Source organism: Orcinus orca, chromosome 20 (assembly GCF_937001465.1).
Source record: "Orcinus orca chromosome 20, mOrcOrc1.1, whole genome shotgun sequence".
Lineage (NCBI taxonomy): Eukaryota > Metazoa > Chordata > Mammalia > Artiodactyla > Delphinidae > Orcinus > Orcinus orca.
The window spans coordinates 58893182-58917975 of NC_064578.1; positions in this window are offsets into that span (position 1 = coordinate 58893182).

The window sequence follows — 24794 nt, forward strand, 5'->3', positions numbered from 1 at the left end:
CCCCGCCAGTTGGCGAAGGAATCCCAGGGCAGGTGCTGGGCGTGGAGGCCACGGGGGCATAGGCTACCAAGGTGACAGAGAACTGACCTTCTCTGGGGGCACTGCACCTCGCACACCTCACATCTCCCTGCTTGGCCCCGGAGGATGGCTGGTTAGCCAGAGACGGGTAAGATTCCTCAGGGAAGGAACAACCTAAGACAGGCACAGTCGCAGAGGGGCCATCAGGAGAGAACTTGGGGGCCAACAGAGGTGGGGCGTAGACCCTCACCCCCCAACTTTGCAGGAGCCTGAACCCTCACCCCTTTTGATGGAGGTCTCTTGTCCCCATGGCTGCTTCGCTTCCCACGCCCAGCTCAGATGGGAACCCAGGTAGCAGACAAGAGACCTGGCCAATGGCAACTGCTCTCCCGCCGCAGCAGGGCTTTGTTTCCCATTTCCTCCGTGGACCACAGCTTTCCTCTGTGTGGTAGCAAGGCTTTGCTCTGTGTGGTTCCCCTTGTCTTCCCCTGCCTTTGCCTAAAGTGATTTTGTAGGATTGCTATTGGGGTTGGGAAGTATTCCCAGTTCCGATGGAGGGTTTGAGGAAAGATCCCAACTAGGGAAAAGCCAAGAAGGATTGTAATCACTCCGGCTCCCTTGATGACTACACCTGAGATCCCCACTCCCGGGCCAGGGCATTGGGCTCGGGGAAGTACGACAGGAATGCTTTTGTGGCAAGAACCTACTTTACAAAGTAAATTGGATGAGTTATGGCCTCCCTGGGGAGTTAAAGATATACTAGGAAATTCTTGGGTTTGGTGGCGGGGAAGGTTTTTATTACAATGGGTATATGCGAAATTAGATAGGGTAAGCTTTAAGGCAAATATATATAAGCTTTACTGCTCTTTTTATAAGAATAGATATAAGGGACAAATTATATTTTGTAAGTATTTTGCAAAGGACCTTGGTGACAGATTTAAGGTACAATGCCCTCCACAAAGACCCCCTAGGGTTAGTACGTTTATAGCACCTTGTTTTGATGTTAAAGGTAAAATGTTACGGCCTGAAGGCATTTACAGATTGTAAAAGAGTAATGTGTTTGAGTTTGTGTTTTGTGTAACCAGCTAACTAAACAGAACATACAGGTATAAGAACATTTACTTCTGGGAAGAATAATGGAACCGCAGATAAAGTTCCTGACCTAGATGTGACCAAGATGTACCTAACCACAGGGGATGAAAGAGACTATAGAGATCAGAAGACTACTTGACCATAAAAACCTGTTTAACCTGTTGATGTAATCTGCTGACGAAAATGACCTTTGTTTTATGGCTTTGTACCTTTGTTTTTGATCTTTGTTTTATGGCTTGTAAGGGGTTTTTGGCTAGGGAACTAGATTGTTAAGATTGAAAGTGAGATTGCCTCACAGTATAAAAGCTTCGGAATTATGAAAATAAATTTGGCAGATCCTTGCATCCTCTGAGGTGTCTTGTGTTCTGTCCACGCCGACTCCGTCTCCCCTTTCGGTGAAACCTGTTCAGCTGGGGCTGGTCCCCGGCAAGTGGCGCCCGAACAGGGACCTGAAGGGGTAAGTATAATTTTTTTTCAGACGGATAGGAGTCTCACCGTAGGGTGCTGCAGACCCCCAGTTAGGAATACTGGTTAGGAAGGTGAGTAAGGCGGTGTCAAGATGGGACACGCTGAGTCCAAAGAGAGGCTCTTATTTATTGATATAGTTAAACATATGATAAATGGAAGAGGAATTAAGGTAACTAATAAGCAATTAACTCAGTTTTTTCAGTTTGTACAGGAACAATGCCCATGGTTTCCAGAACAGGGAACAGTTAATATAGAAACCTGGCAAAAGGTGGGACAAACTTTGCAAGTATATTACAGTCATTTTGGACCTGAGAAGGTTCCAGTAGATACTTTTACTTTATGGAACCTTATTAGAGAGAGCATTGCTCCTTTGCCTGAAGGTCAAAAGAACCCATATAAATATCCTGCAGAAGTAATAGATGAAAGTACTCCGTTACTTTCCTCAAAAATATCAAAAAAAACTGAGGTTATGGCTGCAGCTTTAAAAGATTGTAACCTCAAGGATGATGATTCAGAGGAGGAAATTGACTCACCTATTGATAATAAGTCTAATTTGTTAAAGAATCCTCCTTTTGATGATGAATTGCCTCCTGCAGATCAGGATGATTTAGATGCTGCTGCATATGATTATGAAAGAAGGAAATATGAACCCTATGGTGCTTTTTCAATGCAAGAAACTAAGAAAAATAGGCCTAATTTACAGGATATGCGCCCTTTGGGTCGTTTACCGACCGCCCCACCGGCACCTTTAAGTTCTTCATTTCTCCCTTTAAAGAGATTAAGACATTCAACTTTAAATGTTAAGGGCCTACCACCTCCACCGCCTTTAAAGGCTAGGGGCCCACCACCTTCGCCACCTTTTAATAAAAGCCAAAGCAAATATAAAAAGCATAGAAGAATAAAAGGTGACGATGATGATTATGCTTTTGCCGCCTGCTTTCCAGTCATTTATGAGGATGGTTTTGATGATGATGATGATGTATATTGGGATCCTTTGCCTCTAAAACTTTTAAAAGAACTTAAAAAGGCCTATGTAGATTATGGACCGTTGGCGCCTTATACTATGACTCTTATAGATGCCTTGACAAATAGATGGATGACTCCATATGACTGGATTCAGGTTACGAAGGCCTGTTTATCTGGAGGACAATATTTGCTTTGGAAAACAGAATATGAAAAATTGGTGGCTAAACAACATGCTTTAAATAAGAAAAGGGATAAATTTAATATTACTAAAGATATGTTATTAAGCCAGGGAGAATATGATACTGCCCAACAGCAGATGCATATGGGAAAAGAGGCCTTATGGCAGGTAACTATGTGTACAATAAACGCCTGGAAGTCTTTGCCTTTGACTCCAGGAAGAGCCTCCACTTTGACAGATTTAAGACAAAAGCCTGAGGAGCCATATGAGGATTTTGTTTCTCGCTTGCTAACCGAGATAAAAAGAGTGATAACCGATGAGGATGCAGCTAACATGTTGGCAAAACAACTAGCTTTTGAAAATGCCAATCCTGTATGCCAGAACCTGATTCGCCCTATTAGAAAAACTGGAAGTATTTCAGATTTCATTAAACAATGTTCTGACGTTGGTCCCTCTTATATGCAAGGGATTGCTTTGGCAGCCGCCCTAAAGGGAGAAACACTTCCTCAATGTATGATGAATATGGTTCAAAAAACAAAAAACCCTAAGGGACCAAAAGGAAATAATTGCTTTGCTTGTGGAGGCGCAGGTCATTTTAGTAGGGAATGTCCTAATAAAAATATACCTCCACCAGGTCCTGTTAGAATGATATCTCCTGGTAATGTTGGGGTTCCAAAGACTCCTTGCCAAAGATGTGGGAAAGGAAATCATTGGACTAAATTGTGTAGAAGTAAATATCACAAGGACGGACACATTCTTCCCCCTAATGAGGTTTCTGCAATACCTCAGGCTGGCGCTCAGATGCCAATATTTCCTGCACCTGTTTTTCCAGATGCACCTGCTGGAACTAATTCGGGAAACTTACTTCGGGCCCAACCCCGGGCCCAACAAACAATAGGGGCAATTCACCAGACGCTCAATCCCTTTCTTCCCTCAGGGGAATTGATGAATTGTTTAGGGCCACCCCAGGCAGCGCAGGATTGGACCTCTGTGCCACCTCCTCAGCAATATTAACTCCTGACTCTCCAGTCGTAAAAATACCAACTGGGATTAAAGGTCCATTGCCCCCAGGAGTAATGGGTTTAATTATTGGTAGGAGTTCAACTTCCTTATCTGGCTTAACAGTTTTGCCTGGAGTAATTGACTCTGATTATACAGGAGAAATTCAAATAATGGTGGCTCCCTCTAACAAGACGCAACAAATATATGTGGGACAAAGAATAGCACAATTGTTATTATTACCATATTATAAGATAGGAAAAAATGTAATTCAAGAAGCTAGAAATGAAAAAGGATTTGGCTCCAGTGATATGGCATTCTGGATTCAAGAGATTACCCGAAATAGACCTTTGAAAACTTTAAAAATCAATGGAAAAAATATTCAAGGCTTATTAGACACAGGTGCAGATGCTTCCTGCATAGCAGGAAAAGATTGGCCTAACAGCTGGCCTACCCGGCATGCTGACAATATGTTAGTAGGTTTAGGAACTGCTCCAGCAGTAGCTAAGAGTTCCCAGATTTTAACTTGGGAGAATACTACCAATAAACAAGCAGGCTCCTTTTGTCCCTATGTAATACCTGGCCTGCCAATGTCCATTTGGGGAAGAGACATACTTATGCAGATGGGAATGCTCCTGTATGGTCCCGATGACTGGGTCTCCTCACAAATGTTAAAAATGGGATATGACCCAGATAAAGGTTTAGGAAAAAATCAGGAGGGAAGATTATATCCTGTGGTTGCTGAGCCCAAAAATGATAAACATGGAGTGGGCTATCCAAATTTATAACGGGGGCCATTGTTTTAAAAGCAGCTGACCCTATAGTGTGGCTTTCAGAGGAACCTATGTGGGTGGAACAATGGCCCCTAACTTCTGAGAAATTAACAGCTGCAGAAGAATTAGTGGAACAGCAATTATTGGCAGGACATATTGAACCCTCTAACAGCCCTTGGAATACTCCTATATTTGTTATAAAGAAAAAATCAGGAAAATGGAGATTATTACAAGATCTTAGAGCAATAAATAAAACCATGGAAACAATGGGGGCTTTACAGCCTGGACTTCCCTCTCCAGTAGCCATCCCTGAAAATTATGCTATTATAGTTATAGATTTGCAAGATTGCTTTTTCACGATCCCCTTACATAAGGAGGACAAAAAAAGATTTGCATTTAGTGTGCCCTCTTCTAATTTTACCAGACCATATCAGCGGTATCAATGGAAAGTTTTACCGCAGGGTATGAAAAATAGCCCTACCTTATGTCAGAAATATGTAGACCAAGCCATATGTAATATAAGACAGAAATATAAAGAAATATATTTAATACATTATATGGACGATATATTATTGGCTCATAAAGATAAGGCCTACTTACATCAGGCATTGCAGGATATGATGGAAGCTTTACAGGAGTATGGATTAAAAGTTGCTCCAGAGAAAATTCAAACTGAGCCTCCTTATAATTATTTGGGCAGATTAATACAGGAATTTTCCATTCAACATATACCTTTTCAGCTAAGAACTGATCATTTGGTTACTTTAAATGATTTTCAAAAGTTTTTAGGAGATATAAATTGGATAAGGCCTTTGTTAAAAATTACTACTATGGAATTAAAACCTTTGTTTTTGATATTACAAGGAGATTCTAACCCCTTATCCCCTAGAGAGTTAACTGCAGAAGGAAAACTAGCCATAGAAAAAATAGAAAAAGCTTTAAAAAATGTTTTTATTAAAAGATTGGATTATACCAAACCTTGGGATTTAATTATTTTAAGGACTCCAGTTATTCCTACAGGATTATTATGGCAAAATGGACCACTAGAATGGATACATTTGGCTGCTAGTCCAAAAAAGATTGTTGCCTCATACCCTTTTATGGTCAGTTTGTTAATTATTAGAGGTAGAAAGAGAAGTAGAGAGTTATTTGGAAAAGATATGGATAATATAATTATACCTTATAATAAAGATCAATTAGAGGCCTTGCTGCTGTTAGAAGATTCATTAGGAATAGCCCTGGCCTCATTTAGAGGTCAAATTTTATTTCATTTGCCTAAAAGTGTATTGCTACAGTTTTTTAAGGAACATATGGTGGTTTTTCCTACATATTATAAGATAAAACCTTTGGAAGAGGCCATATTAGTATTTACTGATGGATCCTCCTCAGGGAGGACAGCCTATATTATTAATAATGAAAAGAAGGTATTAAATACAGAAAATTGCTCAGCACAGCAATCAGAAATTATGGCAGTTATAGAAGTGATGAAATTAACCAGAGATAAAAAAATTAATTTATATACTGATTCCTTATATATAGTTAAATTATTTCCAGCAATAGAAACAGCGGCCTTTCCTGAGAATAAGAGTACAATAATTAAGTTGCTTAAGAGATTACAAAAAAGTATATGGGAAAGAACACAGCCTTATTATATAGGCCATATTAGAGCTCACTCTGAATTGCCAGGGCCTTTAGCAGAAGGCAATGCCTCTGCTGATGCCCTGACTAAAATTTTTATAGTAGATGAAAATAAAGTACAAGAAGCAATAAAATCTCATCAACTACATCATCAAAATGCTAATGCCTTAAGATATCAGTTTGGCCTAACCAGAAAAGCGGCAAGGGAAATAGTAAAAAATTGCTCTGTGTGTCCTACACAAACTAATGTACCTCAGCAAGGAGTAAATCCTCGAGGTTTACGAGCTAATGATCTATGGCAAATGGATGTGACTCATATACCTAGTTTTGGAAAGCTGTCCTATGTACATGTTTGTGTGGATACCTTTTCACATGTAATTGTAGCCTCAGCTAGGACCGGAGAGGCCTTTAAGGATGTGTGCCAACACTTGATGTTTTGTTTTAGTTATTTGGGAATTCCCCGAAAGTTAAAAACTGATAATGGCCCTGCTTATGTTTCTAAGTCTTTTCAGCAATTATGCCAACAGTTTGGCATAGCCCATAGTACAGGAATTCCTTATAATCCACAAGGACAAGCTATAATTGAAAGAACCAATCAGGTATTAAAAAATATGATTTATAAATTGCAAAATGGAGATTTAAAATATTTTTCTCCTCATCATTTACTTAATCATTCCATGTTTGTATTAAATTATTTAAATATGAATGATAAAGAGAAAACTCCTATGATGAGACATTGGGAGATAAATGAAGAAAATATGAAACCAAAGGTATTATGGAAGGATGTTTTAACAGGAAAATGGAATGGGCCAGATACATTATTAACTAGTGGTAGAGGATACGCTTGTATTTTTCCCCAGAATTTTGATTCACCAATTTGGATTCCTGATCGATTAATCAGACACCCTGAGGTGGGGAACTTATCAAAGCGTCTTTCAGAAAAGAACTTTCACTGCCGAGATGGCGGAACTGCATGCACAGAAAGTAAAACCAGATAATCTTGTGGCTGCGAGGTTAGTTCCCCAGATAAAACAGCTGTCACTTAGATCATCTTGTGATAAAGAGGTACAAGCCTCTCCAGAATTATCGGAGAGAAAGCCTTCATTGTCTTCTCGTTCACGAAAAAGAAGGTATGCTGTCTCCACCACTGAAGCGGCTCCGATTACCTGGGGAGCAATTAAAAAGCTTTGCCTGAATGCTGAAAATGCTGTAAATGCTCAAGGATTGCCTTTGACGACTGCTAATTTTTTTGTGGCTATGCTTAGCTTGCTTTCAGTTCAGGTAAGTGCCAACGGTACGTATTGGGCTTACTTCCCTGATCCTCCTATTTTGCATGCATGTACTTGGACAGATCCCATTATTCCAGTAACCTCCTCATTCCCTGAATTGACCGATGGCATTCGAGGAATACAGGGCTATAAACAATTTGTAATCAATTTTAATTACTCATTTACAGGTCAGACTGACTTTCCTCCAATATGTTTTTTTGTTGGCTCAGGGTCAATAGGAAATAATCAAACAAAGAATGGATGTTTGTCAGTAGTTGATGCAGGATTCTTGACAGACTCTCCTAAGAAGCCAATAGGAAGAGATAAGACTACAAGATATTTATGGTCATTGTTAGGGAAAGTTGTAAGACAAAATCAAGTTTATGTTAATAAATATCCAGCTAAGGATGTTCATCCTCCTAGGATCGATAATTGTGATGAAGCTGTAGGAAAAGCTATAAATAAATGGGCCTGGATAGATATTGAAACTGGATATCCTTCATGGATATATTGTATGTATAATAAAGAGAATAAAATAATCATTCCTGGAACCAGATATTATATTTCAGATTGGAGTATTAATCTTCCTGAGGGAGATTATAGAATATATTTAAAAAGCGGCTTGATATACCCATGGAATGATTCCTATATTCCCCGTCCATTGAAGGTAAATAGATGGAATAGTCATGGATGGGTGGCTCCTATTTATACCTTTGTTCATGAAAATAAAACCTATTATCAATCTCAGCTATGGAGATTACCTTTAACCACTCATAAAATAACGCTAGTTAGAGCTACTACCCATATGGAAGAGTACTATATTCAAACCTGTGTGTCATCTCCGTATTCCTTATTGCTTTCTAATGATAGTAAAAAGTTACAAATTATGCAGTATAATATGAGATTTTATATTACCTGTCAGCAATGCATACTGACCACTTGCATTGTTCCTGAGATGAATGTGTCAACCATAATGGTGTTAAAAAGACCAGCTTATATTATGCTGCCAGTAGCGCTTAATGAATCTTGGTATACAGATATAGGGGCAGAAATTATAAGACAGGTTGGAGAGCTCATACGGCCAAAAAGATTTGTAGCTACTTTGATTTTGGGAATTTCCGCCTTAATAGGAATATTAAGCTCTTTTACTGTCGCAACATATGCTTTAGTGAAGGAAGTACAAACAGCACAATATGCTAATGATTTATCAAAAAATATATCCTTGGCTTTAGCAACCCAGGAAGCAATAGATAGAAAGTTAGAAACTAAAGTTGATGCCCTTGAAGAAGCAGTTTTACATATTGGTCAAGAACTTACCGCTTTAAAAATTCGCTTATCTTTAACATGCCATAAAAAATATTCTTGGATATGTGTTACTCCCTTAAAAGTAAATCATTCTGAATATTCCTGGGAAAAAATTCAGATGCATATTTTAAATATATGGAATTCTAGTGATCTAGGAATTGATTTGGAACATTTACATAAACAAATTCATGATATTGCAGCCTCTCAATATGATATGAACCCCTCTAAGGCTGCTGCGGAATTTTTACAAAATTTACAGAGTTATTTTAAGGGTAATTCCTTTATGCATATTTTAATAAATTATGGGGCTGCCGGAGTGGTTATAATTTTGCTTCTTATTTCTTTTCCAGTCATTATCCGATTAATTCAAACTGCCCTTCAAAGTGTATACAGAACCAAAGTGGAATTACATACTGCCTTTTTAAAAAATAAAAAAGGGGGAGATGTCGGGAGCCACATAGGAAGTGCCTTTGAGTTACAGCACAGACGAGACCCGTAGTGTCAAGCAAAGTTGATGCTATCGGGTACAAATATGGAGAGGCAAAGTTCTCCTCTGCAAAGCTGATGCTGTCAGACACATATATGGAAAAGCAAAGCTTCCTGAACATAGGGTTTTTTACACTCCCCCTACCCTGTTGAGGCCTCCTGGTGGCTGGTGCCGTGCAATCGGTCTCTCTTGCCCAGTGTTGTAAGCTGGGCCCTCCCTGGAGGAGAAACCTGGGTTCCCGAAGACATGTGACCAGAGCCGGGGCCCCGCCAGTTGGCGAAGGAATCCCAGGGCAGGTGCTGGGCGTGGAGGCCACGGGGGCATAGGCTACCAAGGTGACAGAGAACTGACCTTCTCTGGGGGCACTGCACCTCGCACACCTCACATCTCCCTGCTTGGCCCCGGAGGATGGCTGGTTAGCCAGAGACGGGTAAGATTCCTCAGGGAAGGAACAACCTAAGACAGGCACAGTCGCAGAGGGGCCATCAGGAGAGAACTTGGGGGCCAACAGAGGTGGGGCATAGACCCTCACCCCCCAACTTTGCAGGAGCCTGAACCCTGTCCCCATGGCTGCTTCGCTTCCCACGCCCAGCTCAGATGGGAACCCAGGTAGCAGACAAGAGACCTGGCCAATGGCAACTGCTCTCCCGCCGCAGCAGGGCTTTGTTTCCCATTTCCTCCGTGGACCACAGCTTTCCTCTGTGTGGTAGCAAGGCTTTGCTCTGTGTGGTTCCCCTTGTCTTCCCCTGCCTTTGCCTAAAGTGATTTTGTAGGATTGCTATTGGGGTTGGGAAGTATTCCCAGTTCCGATGGAGGGTTTGAGGAAAGATCCCAACTAGGGAAAAGCCAAGAAGGATTGTAATCACTCCGGCTCCCTTGATGACTACACCTGAGATCCCCACTCCCGGGCCAGGGCGTTGGGCTCGGGGAAGTACGACAGGAATGTTTTTGTGGCAAGAACCTACTTTACAAAGTAAATTGGATGAGTTATGGCCTCCCTGGGGAGTTAAAGATATACTAGGAAATTCTTGGGTTTGGTGGCGGGGAAGGTTTTTATTACAATGGGTATATGCGAAATTAGATAGGGTAAGCTTTAAGGCAAATATATATAAGCTTTACTGCTCTTTTTATAAGAATAGATATAAGGGACAAATTATATTTTGTAAGTATTTTGCAAAGGACCTTGGTGACAGATTTAAGGTACAATGCCCTCCACAAAGACCCCCTAGGGTTAGTACGTTTATAGCACCTTGTTTTGATGTTAAAGGTAAAATGTTACGGCCTGAAGGCATTTACAGATTGTAAAAGAGTAATGTGTTTGAGTTTGTGTTTTGTGTAACCAGCTAACTAAACAGAACATACAGGTATAAGAACATTTACTTCTGGGAAGAATAATGGAACCGCAGATAAAGTTCCTGACCTAGATGTGACCAAGATGTACCTAACCACAGGGGATGAAAGAGACTATAGAGATCAGAAGACTACTTGACCATAAAAACCTGTTTAACCTGTTGATGTAATCTGCTGACGAAAATGACCTTTGTTTTATGGCTTTGTACCTTTGTTTTTGATCTTTGTTTTATGGCTTGTAAGGGGTTTTTGGCTAGGGAACTAGATTGTTAAGATTGAAAGTGAGATTGCCTCACAGTATAAAAGCTTCGGAATTATGAAAATAAATTTGGCAGATCCTTGCATCCTCTGAGGTGTCTTGTGTTCTGTCCACGCCGACTCCGTCTCCCCTTTCGGTGAAACCTGTTCAGCTGGGGCTGGTCCCCGGCAGGGCATAAGATCTTCTGTTGCTACATTTATTAGGTCACTAATCCCATGTTTGAGGTCTCTGGCCTCATGACCTAATCACCCCCCAAAAGCCCTATCTCCTAATACCATCAACATGGGAGCTGGGCTTCAAAATTTGAAAATTAGAGGTACAATATGTTTACACCATAACAGGGACCACAGAGTTAGATGATTTTTCTTTTCATGTTAAATGTTTTGCACATATATATTTATTATATAATCCTCAAACCCTTGTTTTCTTTTAAGATTCTTTTCCCATATAAGCCAGTGCAGAGCATTGAGTAGAGTTCCCTGTGCTATACAGCAGGTCCATATCAATACTTATCCATTTAATATATACTAGTGTGTATATGTCAGTCCCATTCTCCCAATTTATCCCTCCCCCACTTATCCCCTGGTAACCATAAGTTTGTTTTCTATATACATGACTCATTTCTGTTTTGTAAATAAGTTCTTTTGTACCATTTTCTTTTTAGATTCTGCACATAAGCAATATCATATGATATCTGTCTTTCTGTGTCTGACTTGCTTCACTCAGTGTAACCATCTCTCGTTCCAACCATGTTGCTGAGAAACCCTTAATTGTTAGGGATGACTGTCAATTTTTTCCAGTATCATCAGCAATTCTTTCTGGCAGACACGTGATAACACTTTTTAAACAGGGATATCGAGACCAAGCCTTCTGACCTGCAAACAAACAAGACATGATTCATATAGTGAAAACTTTGAACATCAAAGGATGAAAGCTCTTGGTCTAAATCCTTTTTCGCCCACTGCTGACAGAGGCAGAGGAGTTTGACTCACTAATCTTCCTTATGTGCACTTTTTCCTAATGGGGTATTCCACCTAAAACTTATAAGAAGTGGGATTGCATCATGGAACACACCAATCTCTACTACAGGTTCTGAAGCAGCAAAAAAGAAATAAAAATAAAAACATGATGAATCCATCCAAAGTGTTCTGTCTACATTGTTACAGTAGTTTCTCCCACACTGTGAACCCTTTTCAAATCCTGTCACTTGAACCTGTTTTTATTTTTTTCAACAAAATAATGTTAATCTGCAGTCACATGCTCCAGTAATATTACACTATCCCTTGTGCAAGGATGTAGGGATTTGAGGAGCTATGGGAGGATATCATGAGAGGTTGCCTAGAGTAATTAGGACATTTCATTTAATGTTGGCTCTTCTCCCTAAGATGTCTGCTGTCCTCTTCTTTTGTAGCTACTAGCATTGAGAAAGTGACCAAGATAAGGCCCTTCTCTTTTCTTGCCCATGAATGCAGCTCTGATTAACCCCACAGACCTTGGTGCTTCCAGAATCCCCTGAACCTACTGACCCTCCATGCATGGCATGACATAGATAAGGATGGTGACGTGTATACTTGTATAAAACATGCTATGAAATTTTCGAGTCTTCCCTTCATCATAATTCCAAAGAATAGATTTCTTTGGATTTCTGCTTAATGCTGCTGGAGGTGGTACATAAGTTGAGGGAGGTATCAGGGCACACCAAAAGAGAGGGTAACTGCACAGAAAATACAAGCAGGTACATTTCTGTGTAGTTTCAAGCAGCTCATTTCCTATATCAACCATGGTGACAGGTTGAGCCTTCCTCTTTCTCCTAGTAGTACAACAAACAAATATAAAGGATACTTAGGCTGCTTGTCTTATCCCCACCTCTCACAATTGATCTGCATTCACATATAGGACAATGAAGGGCCCTTTCTACCATCTTAACCAATACTGGAGAACTAGAGAATGTCCAGATTTTTCCGGGGATTATTTTCACATTCCCTAATCAGGCCTATGAAGGAAACTTACCTATTGTGTTTAATGAAGTCATATCTCTGACGGCATCCCATCATCAACAAAACTGGAAAGAAATATGGTCTTAGATTTTACCATATTTGAAAGTCCAATATTTTAGCCTGACACGTTTTTGGATTTTAGAAAAAAATATTTTAAATGAGACAAAAATCATTTTTATGACACAAACAGACAGCAATAGTTTTATATTTTTATCTGTTCCACTTGCACACAAAAGTCTCATGGGGTCATGTAAGGCAGTCCTGTTGGGTGCTGTGCATGGTGCAAGTATGGATTAAAGCCCAGGAATCTTAAGCTTCAGTCACCTGACACTTTTAAAGTAGGATGCAAGCAATACTGTCCAACATTTGAACGGAGCAAGACACTGTCTTTATTTTATTTGTCAGGTAATTAATCTGTCTTTTGCCCCAGGGAGAGAAACAACTGGCATCTTCCATCAATGTGTTGTACAAAAATCTTTGAATAGAGAGTGCAAGCAGAGGCTGATAAAAGATGTGAATAAAAAGAGAGACCCTTGTGGCATTTTCTCCTAACTTATTGCAATCTCCCATTTAAAATGTGGGAATAATCAATCTTCTGAGGAAAAAGGCCCAAGGAGGGTTTTTGCTTTTGTGGAATAATGGGATTGCTAAAGATTTCAGGATGTAAGAATTGGTGAGAATGACCATGAGACATCAGAGAAAAGTCAGATCCATGGATGAAGTGGTGTTTACCTCTGTGAATCAATGAGAGGTAGGAGCAGATGAAAAGAAAGATGAATACAACATTTTTTGAATAAATGTAACTTTTCAGCTGTCATAGAAAAAATTAATTTTCACTATGATACAACATATTTAGTTTGGAAAGTTAACTTAAATTTAAAGCTTAATAATTAGATATATTGAAGAAATGAAGATATCTTTGTGGTTTAGAATAAATAATGTGCTCTGCTACAGATAAGAAGACTACATAAATAAATAGAAATATGACTAAATAAGTAAATAAAGAGGAAAATAACAAATTAGAGTTATTAACATAAAAAACTGACAATCATCTAAAGAAAGAGAAGGAGTGACAGAAAGAGAGAAGAACTCATATCAAGCATATATAAAAAACTCCTAAATAAGAAGTCTTCAGATGTTTTTTTAAAAAAAGTCTTCAATAAGAAGATAATGTAAGAGAAAAAATGGGGAAAATATACCAAAAGATATTTCAAAAAAGACAGTACAGAATGTTAAGTAAACATATCAAAAGATGCTTGGCTTCTTAGTAGTCAATTAAATGAAACAAAAGCAATCCTTGGAATTATCACTTACGAACCACAAAGTTCAAGTGAAAACGACAGGTATTATCAAGTTTGACAAGAATGTGTGGAATCCTTGAATCTCATTCACTGCTGCTGAGCATGAAAATTCATACAAATGTTTTGAAAATATTTAGAAGTATCTAAAAAGATAAACACATGAAAGTTATGACTCAAAAATTTTACTACTACATGTATACTGAACAATAATTTATACACACACCACCGAAGCTCAAGTTCTAGAATTTATATACCAGTGCTATTCTCAAGAGACACAAACTAAAAATCACTCATACTGTAATACACATTGGAATAAATTACTTAGTAGTTAAATGTTTACACTATGGAATCCTATGCAACAGTGTCAATACATGATCACAACAGGCAACCATATAGGTATATTCACAAACAACATAGGGAATAAAAAAGCCCTGTCCAAAAGTGGTTATACTGTGTCATAGCATTTATATAAAATACAAAATACAGGGAAAGTGATCTTTTTGTTACATACCAGAACAATAGTAAACCTTAAGGGGAGCCACTAGAATGGGACCAGGGGGCCTCTGAGTGTCTGGAAATTTTCTGTGTCTTTATCTAGAAGCTAGGTATAGAGTGTATTCAGATTCTGAATTTTCAAAATTTGTCATTTTCTTACAAACCGTGTATGTTTTTAGTTGTTTTTTATACATAACAAAAAGTAAAAAATATAGACTAGGGAAGGTAATTATATTAGCACTTTAATATCCATGCTTTTCAAGGTGTAAGTGAAAGGTATTAAACACTTGACCTTGTGATTACTTCTTAAAAGTAAGCTGAAAATTTGAGATTAATAAATAAGACATACTTCTTCATATATAATACTCAAAGAGGAGGGGTAGAAAGGAGTATTATTTTTTAAATTTAATACAGAATAGTTAAGATAGAAAATAAAGGAAACAGACTAGGTTTAAAAAGGAGCACACTGGACTTCCTTGGGGCAGAGTGGATAAGAATTTGCCTGCCAATGCAGGGGACAGGGGTTCAATCCCTGGTCTGGGAAGATCCCACATGCCACAGAGCAACTAAGCCTGTGTGTCACAACTACTGACCCTGTGCTCTAGAGCCCACAAGCCACAACTATTGAGCCTGCATGACACAACTACTGAAGCCCATGCACCTACAGCCCATACTCCACAAGAAGAGAAACCACCACAAGGAGAAGCCCGTGCACCACAATGATGAATAACCCCCGCTCGACACAACTAGAGAAAGCCCTGTGCAGCAACGAAGACCTAACACAATGAAAAATAAATAAAATTAAATCTTTTGACTTATGAGATGACTTACTAACTTGGCTGCAGTTGGAGGCCTCAGCTCCTTGCCACGTGGATCTCTGCTTAGGACTGCTTGAGTGTCCTCATGACATGGCAGCTGGCTTACCCCAGGATGAGTGATCTAGCAGAAAACAAATCAGAAGCTGCAATGTCTTTTATGACCCACCTTCGGAAGCTGCACGTTGTCATTTCTGCAATGTCTTAATAGTTAAACACTCAGCCCTTTTCAAGTGTGAGGGGCCACACAGGCGCATGAAGATTGGGAGATAATTAGGGGATGATTAGGGCCATCTTGGAGGCTGGCTACCAAAGTGGCTGACTAGCCGAAGACTGAATTCTGTTTTCTTCACTTCTGGAGAGAAAATGGTCTGTGAATCCCATTGGTGGTCTTTGAGGTGTATGAAAGTTACCTCTTGCTCTCACCTCCAGCCGTGTGGCGGAAGGGTCTTGGTGCTCGGGCCGGGTGTCAGGCCTGTGCCTCTGAGGTGAGAGAGCCAAGTTCAGGACATTGGTGTACCAGAGAACTCCGGCGCCATGAAATATCAAAAGGCGAAAGCTCTCCCAGAGATCTCCATCTCAATGCTAAAACCCAGCTCCCCTCAAAGACCAGCAAGCTCCTGTGGTGGACACCCTATGGCAAACAACTAGCAAGACAGGAACACAGCCCCACCCATTATCAGAGAGGCTGCCTAAAATCATAATAAGGTCACAGACACCCCAAAACACAAACGGATGCGGACCTGCCCACCAGAAAGACAAGATCCAGCCTCATCCACCAGAACACAGGCACTAGTCCCCTCCACCAGGAAGCCTACACAACCCCCTGAACCAAACATAGCCACTGGAGGCAGACACTAAAAACAACGGGAACTATGAACCTGCAGCCTGTGAAAAGGAGGTCCCAAACACAGTAAGTTAAGCAAAATGAGAAGACAGAGAAACACACAGCAGATGAAGGAGGAAGGCAAAACCCCATCATACCAAACAAATGAAGAGGAAATAGGCAGTCTACCTGAAAAGAATTCAGAGTAATGATAGTAAAGATGATCCCAAATCTGGGAACTGGAATGGAGAAGATACAAGAAACGTTTAACAAGGACCGAGAACAAAAAAGTAAACAATGATGAACAACACAATAAGTGGAATTAAAAATTTTCCAGAAGGAAACAATACCAGAATAACTGAGGCAGAAGAATGGATAAATGACCTGGAAGATAAAATAGTGGAAATAACTATCACAGAGCAGAATGAAGAAAAAAAATGAAAAGAATTGAGGACAATCTGAGACACCTCTGGGATAACACTAAACACAACAACATTCGAATTATAGGGGTCCCAGAAGAAGACGAGAAAAAGAAAGGGACTGAGAAAGTATTTGAAGAGATTATAGTTGAAAACTTCCCTAATATGGGAAAGGAAAGAGTTAATCAAGTCCAGGAAACTCAGAGAGTCCCATACAGGATAAATCCAAGGGGAAATATGCCAAGACACATATTAATCATACTATGAAAAATTAAATACAAAGAAAAAATATTAAAAGCAGCAACGGAAAAACAACAAATAACATACAAGTGAATCCCCATAAGGCTAACAGCTGATCTTTCAGCAGAAACTCTGCAAGCCAGAAGGGACTGGCGGGACATATTTAAAGAGATGAAAGGGAAAAACCTACAACCAGGATTACTCTACTAAGCAAGGATCTCATTCAGATTTGATGGAGAAATTAAAACCTTTACAGACAAGCAAAAGCTGAGAGAATTCAGCACCAACACACCAGTTATATAACAAATGCTAAAGGAACTTCTCTAGGCAGAAAACACAAGAGAAGGAAAAGACCTACAATAACAAACCCAAAACAGTTAGGAAAATGATAATAGGAACATACATATCGATAATTACCTTAAATGTAAATGGATTAAATGCTTTTGACAAAATTAAACACCCATTTATGATTAAACCCCTCCAGAAAGTAGGCATAGAGGGAACTTTCCTCAACACAATACAGGCCATATATGACAAACCCACAGCCAAAATCGTTCTCAGCGGTGAAAACATGAAACGATTTCCACCAAGATCAGGAACAAGACAAGGTTGCCCACTCTCATCACTATTATTCAACACACTTTTGGAATTTTTAGCCACAGGAGTCAGAGAAAAAAAAGAAATAAAAGGAATCCAAAATGGAAAAGAAGACGTTAAGCTCTCACTGTATGCAGATGACATGATACTATACATAGAGAATCCAAAAGAGGCTATCAGAAAACTACTAGAGCTAATCAATGAATTTGGTAAGGTAGCAGGATACAACATTAATGCACAGATATCTCTTTCATTCCTATACACTAAAGAAGAAAAATTTGAAACAGAAATTACGGAAACACTCCCATTTACCACTGCAACAACAACAACAAAAAATACCTAGGAATAAACCTACATAAGGAGACAAAAGACCTGTACTCAGAAAACTATAAGATACTGATGGAAGAAATCAAAGATGACACAAACAGCTGGAGAGATATACCATGTTCTTGGCTTGGAAGAATCAACATTGTGAAAACGACTATACTACCCAAAGCAATCTACAGATTCAATGCAATCCCTATCAAACAACCAATGGCATTTTTTCAGAGAAATAGAACAAAAAAATTTCACAATTTGTATGGAAACACAAAAGACCCCGAATAGCCAAAGCAATCTTGAGGACGAAGAATGGAGCTGGAGGAATCAGGCTCTGTAACTTCAGACTGTACTACAAAGCTACAGCAATCAAAGAGAATAGTACTGGAGCAAAAACAGACATAAAGATCACTGGAATAGAATAGAGATCCCAGAAATAAACCCACACACTTATATTTAATTGATTTATGACAAAGCAGGCAATATGGAGAAAAAACTGTCTCTTCAATAAGTGGTACTGGGAAAAGGGTCAGCTACATGGAAAAGAATAAAATTACAATATTTTAGCACACCATATATAAAATAAGCTCAAAAGTGAATAAAGACCTAAATGTAAGACCAGAACCATAAAACCTCTAGAGGAAAATATAGAACATTCTACATAAAGGATAGCAATAGTTTTAGGTTCAGTCTACTAAGGCAAATGAAACAAAGCCAAAAATAAACAAATGGGACTTCACTAAACTTAAAAGATTTTGCATAGCAAAGGAAACCAAAGACAATATGAAAAGACAACATGCTGAAAGAGCAAAAATATTTGCACATGATAAGAAGTTAACACAAAAAGAGGACCAATCAAGGGTTAATATCTAAAATATAGAAACAGCACATACAACTCAATATCAAAAAAAACACCCAAAATCTTTTTTAAAAAAGTGAGAAGACCTAAATAGACATTTTCCAAGGAAAAAATACAGACGGACAGCCAGAACACACAAAGATGCTAAACATAGCTAATTGGCAGTAAAATGCAAATCAAAACTGTGAGATATCACCTCACTCTTGTCAGAATGGCTGTCATCAAAAAGATCACAAATAACAAAGGTTAGTGAGGATGTGGAGAAAGGGAAACTCTTGTACACTCTTGATGTGAATGTGAATTAGTGCAGCTACTGTGGAAAGCAGAATGGAGGTTCCACAAAAAACTAAAAATAGAACTACCGTAATATCCATCAATCTCACTCTTGGGTGTATATCAAAAGAAAACAAAAACACTATTTCAAAAAAATAACTGCACCCCAAAGTTCAAAACAGTGTTATTTGCCATAGACAAGATATAGAGTCAAACTAAGTGTTTGTCAATAGGTTACTGGATAAAAAAAGATTTTTAATGATGACTTCAACAAAAAATGAAATTTTGCCATTTGCAAGAACATGGATGGACTTGGAGGGTATTATGCTTAGTAAAATAAGTCGCAGAGAAAATAAGCCTGGTATGATATCATTTACACACGGCATCTAAACAACTGAATACAACAACAACAACAACAAAACAGATGCACAGATTAAAGAACAGACTAGTGGTTACCATCAGGGAGAGACAGGGTGCAGGAGCAAAATAGTGGTAGGAGATTCTGAGGGAGAATCCACTACATATAAAATCAATAATCTACAGTGACGTACTGTATAGCATGGGGAATAGAGCCACTCTTTTATAATAAGTATAAATGGAGAAGAACCTAAACATTTATGAATCACTACGTTGTACCTCTGAAACTGATATAATAATGTAAATTAACTACAGATCAATAAAATATAAAGTAAGAAACAATAAAGGGGAGACACAGATTATTAGACAGAAATCAATTAAATAAACACAAGTTTTGGAAATCAAGAAAATAAAAAACAACATGTAAGAAATAACATTGGCATTTAAAGTGTTCCATCTATTCATTTAAAAGAAATCATTTAAGTGGTAAAAAATGTTACCCATTCTCACAATTTTGTATATCTAGGGTAAATTATTATCTACAAAAATATGTTACAAATATTCACTCAAAAAGAAAGAGAAAATTTGGATTAACCAATTTTAGTGTAGAAATTTAATATCAAAGACTCTATCTAAAATTGATTTGAATAAGTTCTGTCAACGTTGAATAACTTCTGTTAGCCACTTCTAGTCTCTTTGTGATGTAAAATCTTTTAAAGCATGAAAATCAACCTTTCTACATTATTCCATTAGACATACATAGAAGTTAAAAGAAATGAGAAGACAGAACAATCAACTAAGAAGGTGAGTTTACTGAGAAACAGTCATTCGTTCTCCCTCCTCCTTTTCTTTTCCTCCTTTTCCAGGTCTCTTTCGGTTCCAATCAAGAGAAGTCTTGAGAGTTCTGAGAATATTTCTTTAAGGGCTTCAAATCGCCATACCTACATCCTCTGCCACAACTACACACACGGGAACAAAAATAAACCCCTGCTATCTACTCGTGTAGGAGGGATTCGTGCAAAATAAACTCCTACATGGAGACCAACAGGTGAGTTTTCTACTTGTTCTTTATAATGTCCTTCCATTATAGTAAATCCCACACATTATGAAGCAGAAGGGGTTATGTGAGCTCTTCCTTGAAGTCAAAAAACTTGCATTCATTTCAAGTACCTGGTGATCACAGGGTACAGCCAGGGAAGATGCCATCCCCCTTGGGGGGAGGGCGGTGAATGGGCTCCCGCAGCCATGCACCTCCTGATGTACAGATTCTGCAGAAACAAAGGGCGGTCACACCGCACTCAGCCTGTCAGGCTGTCGGGCCACTGGGCAACCCCACCAGCCTGGAAGTGCCCCATTAGTTGCTGAAAGCAAAACTCTGTCCCCCCTGTGAAGCCAGGCAATTTGGGCCAGAGAGTCAGAGGAGACCGGTAATCAACTCCTCCTCTCTGCTCTCCTCCTTGGGGTTACAGCAACCCCATTTCCAAACCCAAATCTGACCCTTCAGTGCCAAACTGGGAGCGCAGGTGGGCTCTGCCGGTGCTTCAGCGCCCTCTGGAGGTTGTCTGCTCTAATGGCAACTCTCAGCCCTGCCTCCTCCTCCTTCCCTAGTCCTGGGGGCTGCCTGGCCTCCTGCAGCTGCTGACATGATTTCATTCTTATGTTTTCTCCAGTTACAATGAAGAGTCCTACAGAGGTTTGGAATCTCTTGAAGAAGGAGGATCTTCTAGTCAATACACCTTAACCGTGAGAAGCTGGTTTCAAGAATGAACCTGAAATACTGTATTTTTGTCCTGATGATTCCAAGGGGAGACAGCTCAAGTTTCCTAAGTCATAAGAAGAACCAAGGTAGGTAGGATATTCTGAGCCAGAGGTGAGAAGCCGTTTTAGCTCCCACTCCTCATGTCATACGACTGGATTTAAATCAATCAGCTGCCACTGGTTTTTAAATCCCATGACCCAACTTTAAATCAATCAGCTGCTTACCTCTAACTCACGTGACTTGGCTTTGAATAGTTAGACATGCAGAGGTATAAAAATGATGTTCTGAACAATAAATGGAGAAACAACATCTTAGAAAGCTTTTTTCTTTTCGAATGGACGATTCATTGCATACAGAGTAAAGGATTCTCTTCTGGATTTCTTGAACTGTAAACACATACAGTGTCTCCGTTGGTGCGGTTGACTTAGTTTTTTTGTTTTTTTTCGGTGTTGCTGTTAACATCTTTATTGGAGTATAATTGATTTACCATGTTGTGTTAGCTTCTGCCGTATAACAAAGTGAATCAGCTATTCGTATACATATATCCCCATATCCCCGCCCTCTTGCGTCTCCCTCCCACCCTCCCTATCCCACCCCTCTAGGTGGTCACAAAGCACCGAGCTGATCTCCCTGTGCTATGCAGCTGCTTCCCACTAGCTATCTATTTTACATTTGGTAGTATATATAAGTCCATGCCACTCTCTCACTTTGCCCCAGCTTATCCTTTCACCTCCCCATGTCCTCAAGTCCATTCTCTATGTCTGCATCTTTATTCCTCAGCAGCGACTCCTACAAGGGGTGGATACTTCCTTTTATGCTCAGGGGATATCCCCTAGTTTAAATATGATTTGAGTTTGATCCTGTGAAACCATCAGAACTTCCCACCAGAGATAAATGAGGAGATCCTGGCCTTTATTACTACGCACAATGAACACGGGTGTCCTGGCTGTACTTGCCAACCCTCCTATTATACCCATCTAATTTTATCCACCTCCCACCCTGTGAGTACCTTTGACCAACCCTGAGCTCAGACCCCTGACTTATTAGAGTGACTTTTTCACTCTTTCTTTAAAAATGGACAGGTAATAAAATGAATTTAACCTAGAAGCAGCAGCTCAGTAAGGGAAATAAAATCACCAGAAGTTATATAATCAGAGCCACAGCCATCCAGGGCTCTTGTCTCATCTGCTGGGTCATAAGAATGGGACCTTCCTAAATTTGAAGGGCATCCAATCAAATAAGTAAAGGCGTTGCTCACCTCTGGCTCTTGCAGGGATTGCTAGGCAGTCTACCCAGTGTATACTAACTGCAAAACACTGTCATAGTTGTGAAACACCTATGTTCCAGGAAAGCTTTTTGGGGTGCATGGGGAAGTTTTATTTATTTTTTTGACATGAAGCAAAAAATAAATCACCCAGTTCTTTGTGCACAGGACTTCTTAAGAGGGCAGTAGAAGGAAGGAATGGGCAGAAAAGACTATCTCCTCTGAAGTGAAGGTCGTTTCTCCAAAAGAGTAGGACTTAGTCTCAGTTTAAGGAGAACACTTTTAAATAGCTGGGACAGCTCCAAACTGCAGTTTAGGGAACAAGTGCTTCAAAAGACTAGTGCTTTAAAAGTCCTGGCAAGGCAGCAAGAGGATGATGAGTTGGTTTTGCATAGTTTTGAACACAGGAGTAAAGAAGCAGAGGCATCTCTAACTAAAAGGCCCTGAGACCCTATGGCATCAATGGGTCAGTTGCAGGGGGCAGGGGGTGTGGGGAGCGATATTTCTCTCTCAACGTCTCCCAGGGCAGCCACCCCTCCCTACCCCACACCCCTACTCCCTTCACCCTTCCTCCCTCCACTGTTGGGTCCCCAGGGACAGCACTTCTTAAGCTGGAGTGCTCAGGCACCATCTCTGCAGTCTGGATTCTTCCTGGAGCCTGACAAGTTCTGGGACAGGAAGCCAGGTCTGCAAGGCCGCTGGGGTGCAGTCGGACCTGGAGGCCTGGAGGGGAACTGGAGCCCTGAAGCCCACCCACGTCCTTGAAGCTGAGGGAGGAACACATCCTCCTAACAGTACTTCTCAGGGCTCAGCGGGCTCCCCACCCGACGGTGATCCGTAATCACTTGAGGCAGCAAGGACTGCCTCTAACTGGCCCCCTCGATTCCGCCTTGAGGGTCCTCGCACATGTGTGAGAGCGCAGGCCCCGGATCTCTTTAGTCAGCTGAGGCCAGTGCTGCCAGGGTCCCTCCAGTCCCATCCCCCAGCCCCTCCCTCTGGGACTATATCTAATAGAAGAAAGAGCACAGAGGAATTGGCTGAATCAAGGGACCTGGGAGCCTGGGTATGAGTTTGAAGACCGAGAACCTAAGGCGCAATTACATATTACTGGAAACTCTTGTGGGGTGTGTGTGGGGAGGTTAGGAGGCTGAGAGGCTGAGTCGACCTGTTGAGTCCAGCCCCAGGACACCACACAGGCGGGTCCCCCTTTCCCTGCCATCAGACAAGGGCTGCCACAACTCCAGCCAGGACTCTGCACTTCCCCCTCCCTGCTTCTCCTCCAGAAGAGCAGGTGGCCCCCCTCTAGACAACGGACCAAGTCTCCCTGCACTAAGGCGCTACTGGAAGCTCTTCCTGAACAGCAGTGCTGGCTTGGAGCGAACCCGTGCACCACCAAAGTTGGTCTCGTCCTGCAGCTGAGAGACGCAGGGTTTAAGTCAGCTGCCCTGGCTTTAAATCAATCAGCCCCCCCTTTAAGTCAGGTGACCCGACTTAAATCACTGTGTGGTCCTCAAGCCTGCAACTTGAAAAGTTGGGAACTTCACATTGATCCCAGCAGCTCACATAGCAAAATGCACACTGTAGTCACCCCCAAGCCTGGCTTAGAGGCAGGATATAAGGTAAGGGGATGGACGTGCACACATGGTGATGAGGGTGTACTTCATGTACCAGAAGGGTCTAGGCACTCTGGGGTACAGCGAGCAGTGCACGATACAGCAGCTCCCTGGCAAAGCTGGTGACGCACAGGGAGAGCAGGCACACCCGGGTGTGCAGAGGTTCCAGGGCGGGAGCCGGGGCACAGCCAGCCGGGAGGGTCTGAAAGCGGAGGATCTGAGCCTTCTTGAGAAAGGCAGACACAGAGGATGGATGAGAAGCAAAGACCAGATGAAATATGGGTTTGAAAACACACCCTGCTCTTGAGATTGGGGTGGGGGCACCCCAGATTTGAATCCTCTTACTCCCCACTTGCTAGTGCTTTGGCCGTTGCCCAGTTATTTTAAAAATGTGACTGATAATATGTAACATGTAGAATACTGCATTTGTAATGGTTTTGTGTGTTTATGTTTCTATAGTGGAATAACCTTTTCTACAAGAAAAATGTATATTTCCTGAAATAAATTAAAACCCCTTTTTAAAAAGTATTATATCGGACTTCCCTGGTGGCGCAGTGGTTAAGAATCTGCCTGCCAAAGCAGGGGACATGGGCTTGAGCCCAGGTTAGGGAAGATTCCAAAAGCCGCAGATCAGCTAAGCCCATGCGCCACAACTACTGAGCCTGAAGGCCACAGCTACTGAAGCCCACGTGCCTAGAGCTGGTGCTCCACAATAAGCGCAGCAAGAGAAGCCACCGCAATGAGAAGCCCGCGCACCGCAACAAAGAGCAACCCCCGCTCGCTGCAACTAGAGAAAGCCCACGTGCAGCAACGAAGACAAAACGCAGCCAAAAATAAATTATTTTTTTAAAAAAGTACTA